Source organism: Rhinopithecus bieti, unplaced genomic scaffold (genome assembly GCF_001698545.2).
Source record: "Rhinopithecus bieti isolate Rb0 unplaced genomic scaffold, ASM169854v2 scaffold_23826, whole genome shotgun sequence".
Lineage (NCBI taxonomy): Eukaryota > Metazoa > Chordata > Mammalia > Primates > Cercopithecidae > Rhinopithecus > Rhinopithecus bieti.
This window is the reverse complement of record NW_016811267.1, coordinates 664,614-670,432: the sequence shown is the minus strand read 5'-3', so window position 1 is coordinate 670,432 and position 5,819 is coordinate 664,614.

Here is a 5,819-nt window from a genome sequence, read left to right as displayed (position 1 = left end):
ACCAGCAGCCAAGTGGCCTCCAGTTACACAGAAAGGGAGAGAGAGGCTGATTAGAATCCAGAAAGACCCAGCCTGAATCACTGGGAGGTTGCCAGGGGACTGGTTACCAGGAAATCACCAGTCTCCCAGGCCAGCAGCCTGGACCTACCCCAGCCTTGAGCAGTGCCTCTCCCCATCCCAGGCCAAGATCCTCCAGCCCTGCCACCCCCGCCTGGCACCTTCTGTCAGGAGCAGCTTGTCCCACACAACGTCCTCTCCCCACCTGCTAGGAGGTCTTTGCCTCTGGCCCCTGATGTAGGGAAGGCTGTGGGAGGCTGGGTTAGGCTGGGCTGGGCGAGCCAGTCCCCATAGCCTGGGTGTGTCTTCCGTGCCTGGGCTGACAACCAAAACCTAGCATCAGGCCAGCTGGGTGCAGAGGATCCAGCTGAGGGTGACACAGCATGGGCACTGGTTCTGCAGGTCTCAGCACTTCCCATGTGGGTGAGAGGGGATCTTGAGGTGCAAAGGTGACTCAGAGCCCCAAAGTTGACAACCACCCTGCCCTTCCAAGGCAAGGGTGTGGCAGATAAAGGCATGAACTTGACAGTTCAGGAGGCAGGTGAGCAGGGCCAGGCCAACCCTTGTTCCAGATCATTTTCTGAGCTCCTCTCCACATGTGGTCTAGGAGTTCACCATGTACCATTCCTCAGTTCAGACTTAGGAGATTCAGGGACAGAAGCTCCTGGCCTCTGGCTTCACAGCCTGGCAGGAGTTCAAGTCCTGCCTCCAGGTAACCTAAGGCCTGGATCAAGACGTAACTGACCAGAGCAGGAACAAACTCTCTAACTGTGCTGGGGATTACCCGGTCAGATTCCAGAGATAAAGAGCCCTGCTGGAAGAGAATACCTGGAGGCTGGACTCAGCCTAGGACAGAGATGGGGGATGGGAGGTAAGGCTGAGAGGAGCCATGAGCAGATGGGGCCAGGGAGGGGAGGGCCGAGCCAGGAGACCCTGAGTGGGGTCCTTATTCGGCCCTCTCCTTGCTCTAACTGTGGGCTATGAGCCCCTCCTGGACTCAGGCTTCCCATCTGGGAAATGGGGCATCAGATGAGGCCTTAGAGGGGGACAGAGGAGGGATCACAGGAAAATGGGCCTTAGACTGGGACCGATGAAGGATTCTGAGGAAGGAGGCTGAAAAACAGGGAATGAAGGGAAGGGGCTGGCAGCTAGCACTTTAGCTGCTGCGTGTCAGTCTCTGCTCTTTGCAAAAGACAATATGCAAAGTACTTTTACTGTGTGCTGGACTCTACATAAAGCACACCTACCCTGTGCCAGGTACTCGATATACATGTCGTGTACCGTGTGCCAAGTGCTCTATGTAAAGTGTGCCCACCGTATGCTGGGCACTCTACAGAAAATCTTGCTTCTGTGTTCTTGGTCCTCTACGTAAAGTGAAATTAGTGCAGAGTAACTTATGTAAAGTGGACCTACTCCGTGCCTGCTGCTCTGTATAAAGCACACCTACTGTGTGTTACGTAGAGCATGTTTCTTACGTGCCTAGTATCTACGTAAAGTCACCTACTGTGTGCCAAGGTGCTCTAGCACAAAGTGTGCCTACTCTGGGTGCTGGGTACACCTTATAAAACTCTGACTCTATGTGTCCGGTACTCTACATAAAGCACACCTTATGGTGTGTCAGATGATCCTACATAAAGTGTTTTTCTTTGTGTCAAGTGCTCTACATAAAGCGTGGCCTACTCTGGGTGCTGGGTACACTTCATAAAACTCTGACTCCGTGTGTTCCCATACTCTACATAAAGCACACCTACTGTGTGCCCGATTACTTACATAAAGTGTTCTTTCTGTGTGTTGATCTCTACCATAAAGTAAAATTACTCTATGCCAAAGTTCTTGGCATAAGAATGCCTACTGTGTGCCAGGGCACCTCTCCACCAAGCACTCCTACTGTGTGGCAGGAGCTCTAGGTTAAAGCATTGCCTACTGCGTTCCACCTACTCTAGGTCATAGTGCACTGGCTCATGTCAGATGCCTCACCTGCATCACATGCCCAACGCCTTCACACCAACCTCCCCTCGGTTCTCTGAGCCAGAGCCCTGGGATTGTTGGAGTGACCCGAGTGATGGCATCCAGAGAAGGGAATGCGTCCATTTAACACAAGAGCAAACTGAGTCTCAGAGAGGGCAGGCCTCTAGCCCAAGTTGCAGAGCTCACAGGAAGCCAGGTTTGTGAGACCCTCAAGCCCAAACCTTTTCCTCTGCCATGCTGTTCTGCGCCCATTCATTAGGGTCAATGTCATAGTAATACAGGGACATTAATAATGAAGGAATCTCAGGCTATGTAGTGGCCCCAGAGGGGAAATATCTGGAGGCCCTTGGATCAGCACCTGGCTCCTCCTCCCACATGCAGGATGCTCCACCCACAGACCCAGGGCTCCCCTCCTGGCTCTACCTGGATCCTGTCCAGAACTGCCCTGCGGGGTGGACTCAGGAGAGGGGTGCTTGAAGGAGGGGATCCTAGCAGAGCTACTGAGAAGGGGATGGGGAAGACAGTGCTCCTGACACCGGCCATGCGTTGGGGAGCCCCAAACTTCCTCCACCCCACCAACACTGCCAGCTCATTCAGTCAAGGGATTCAGGCAGCTGGCCCTACAGCCTCAGTGGGGTAGGGTGCATCCCCAAAATCCCCACTCCCTCTGCAAGGACAGACCTCGCCTGCTGGCAGTTCCATCCCTGTTAGGCTCAGGGAGCAAAGCCAGAGTTTGATGAACCAGGTGGGGTCCTAGGGATGCAGAAGAAAGCGCCCTCAGCGGCTAGAGGGGCTCCGCTCACTGCAGACCTCCTGTGTGCCTGGGATGAGCAGGCAGCCTAGAGCCAGAATGGTGACCACCACCATTTGCCAACATAACTCACACAGCCTGTTTTAAGTCCTTTAAGTATGTTAACCACCTTGTTTTCCATTTTACAAATGAATCATTAAGACTGGAAGATATTTAAGTGACCACCTACAGTCGCACAGCTGGTAGAGCCAGGCTGGTTACCCAGACCACCCACCCAGCCTCACACTGTGCCACCCCACCACCGGGCTGTGCTCCTTCACATCTGTAAATGGGCGTTTCAGTAGCACCCACCTCACATGGCTGTCGTAATACTTAAAACTGACAATGCAGGCAAAATGCACAAGGCAGACTAAAGGCTCAGCAAGTGCAACTCACTGTTCCTGCTGTTGCTGTGGGTGCTGTGTAAGCTGGATATGGGGTCTGACCTGGATCCCACAGCGGGCAGAGACATGGCCTTGCCCTGTATTGGAGAAGGGCCCCAAAGGTCCAGCCTGCCCTCACCACCTGCTCTCTTTGGCTGTAGATTATGGCTAGGGGAGCAACCTACTGGACACAGGAGCCTTGGCCTGAATCCAGAAGAGTTATCTGTGGTGAAGCAGCAACAGGAAATTTGAACACCTGTTAGGTGTTAAGGCAGACTCACAGGTGGATTCTTCCAGGGGAGATGTCAGCTGTTCTGGGTCTGGGAACTGAACATCCAGGGAGCCCAGCCGCCCATCCAATGAACACATGAGCTCTGCACAGCCCAGCTACCGCATCCCCAATAGTCTCTGCTTGAATGCTCTGCAGCATGGAGACCTCAGTGCGCGCGCGCGCGCACACACACACACACACACACATACACACACACACACACAGCCTATGCCTTTACAGCAGTGGTCCCCAACCTTTTTGGTACCACGGACCAGTTTCGTGGAAGACAATTTTTCCACAAACTGTGGCAGGGAGAGAAGAGACAACGATGGTTTCAGGATGATTCAGGCTCATCACATTTATTGTACACTTTATTTCTATTATTATTACATTGTAATATATAATAAGGTAATTATACAACTCACCATCACGTAGAATCAGTGGGAGCTCTGAGCTTGTTTTCCTGCAACTAGATGATCCCATGTGCGGGTGATGGGAGACACTGACAGATCATCAGGCATTAGATTTTCATAAGGTGCGTGCAATCTTGATCCCCTGCATGTGCAGTTCACATTAGGGTTTGCACTCCTATGAGCATCGAATGCTGCCATTAATCTGACAGGAGGCAGAGCTCACGCAGTAATGCGAGTGATGATGAGCCACTGTAAATACCGATGAAGTTTTGCTCACTCACCCACCGCTCACCTCCTGCTGTGCAGTACAGTCCCTAACAGGCCACAGACCAGTACCTGTCTGCTGCCCGGGGGTTGGGGTCCCTTGCTTTACAGAACATTAGAGGGTAGATACTCTGCAGAAATGAGCCTCAAACTCAACCAGTTCGAAATCAACGAGGAAGGAGATCATTTAAAATGCATCTTTCTCTATGTGCACACATTCAAGGGAGGCAAGATATGAGGCTAAGAGAGTGAGGTACAGAACAGCAGGTATGTCTGCTAGATACTCACAGAAATGAGGTGGACAGTGCATAGAGGCATACACTTCTATCTGTCATATTTGTATAAATAAACTCTAACATGAATAGTTTTTAAGCTTAGAATATAAATGTTTAGGGCCAGGCACAGTGGCTCATGCCTGTAATCCCAGAACTTTGAGAGGCCGAGCTGGGTGGATCACCTGAGGTCAGGAGCTCAAGAACAGCCTGGTCAACGTGGTGAAATCCCATCTCTACTAAAAATATAAAAATTAGCTGGACGTGGTGGTGGACGCCTGTAATCCCAGCTACTTGGGAGGCTGAGGCAGGAGAATCGCTTGAACCCAGGAGGTGGAGGTTGCAGTGAGTCAATATTGCACCATCACACTCCTGCCTGGGCAACAAGAGTGAAACTCCATCCAAATTAATAATAATAATAAATGTTTATGTACATACAACTATATGTTTATATATTTCACTTGTGTGGTTTGTTTTTTCCTGTGTGTACAACCAGTAATCCTCCCAGGTCTCCACTCTGTGGGACCCCACAAAGCTCCCACTTCTTGGACTCTGTGCTCCGGGAGTGTGTGGGATGCACCTGAGCCACAGCTCCCTGCAGGCTCAGAGGCCAAGGAGTCCCTGGGTGGCTGCTGTCTCTGGGCCTAAGCCCTTTATGGAATAGGGTCTCTACCAGAATAGGGAGCTGGGACTAGAACAGCAGATCTGCCACCTGGGTGTGGGTCTGTCTGCCTTCTCAAAGCAACCCTTCTAGGTCTTGGGTTTCACAAATGCCTACCTGAATCCCAAGACACTCCGAAAGTCACTTTTCCCATGGATGACTGTGAAATTATTGTTGTTGTAGGGGATCCAACTGGGGGGGACTTCCTATCCCACCATCTTGCTGATTTCACTCTTACAGAAGTCTTGAAGCCAGACAGTATACGTATTCCAACTTTGCTGTCCTTTATATAATTAACTGTTTCTATTCTAGGTCGTTTGCATTTTCATATAAATGTTAGAATGAGCTTATCAATTTCTACTAAAGCTTTCTGGCAAGTTCTCGCATGACTCAGCTTTCAGCTTAATTTTTTCTTTTTGGGAGAGTGAATTGGGGTCCCGAGATTTTATTCTCCTTTTATGTTATGCATCAATGTTCGTAGCAGAACTATTCATAATAGTGAAAGAGTGGAAGCAACCCAAATGTCTAACAATGGATGGACGGATAAACAAAATATGGTGTATCTATCCAATGGAATATCGTTTGGCTGTAAAAAGGAATGCAGTGCTGAAACTGTAACATAGATACTAATGCTGTAACATAGATACTAAGACTGTAACATAGATACTAATGTTGTAACACAGATACTAATGCTATAACATGGATACTAATGCTGTAACATGGATACTAATGCTGTAACA